This window comes from Mycetomoellerius zeteki, unplaced genomic scaffold (assembly GCF_001594055.1).
Source record: "Mycetomoellerius zeteki isolate Tzet28-1 unplaced genomic scaffold, Tzet1.0 scaffold28, whole genome shotgun sequence".
NCBI lineage: Eukaryota > Metazoa > Arthropoda > Insecta > Hymenoptera > Formicidae > Mycetomoellerius > Mycetomoellerius zeteki.
Window position 1 is genome coordinate 17132 of NW_017257260.1, and position 221 is coordinate 17352.

The window sequence follows — 221 nt, forward strand, 5'->3', positions numbered from 1 at the left end:
GATTCGCTACTGGCCTTACGGTCTCTATCGTGATTGGCCAATTCGCTTACTGATTATGCTTACGGCCTTACGTTTTTGTATGTGCCATGGGCTTTACATATATGAGCGGAAGCAATTATGAAAAATTTGCATCACGTGACATTGGATGCATTCACTGGCTGCGTTCAGCAGAACGTTTGTTTTGTAACTGTTGGAAGTTTCCTTCGCGCTAATTGGATCAT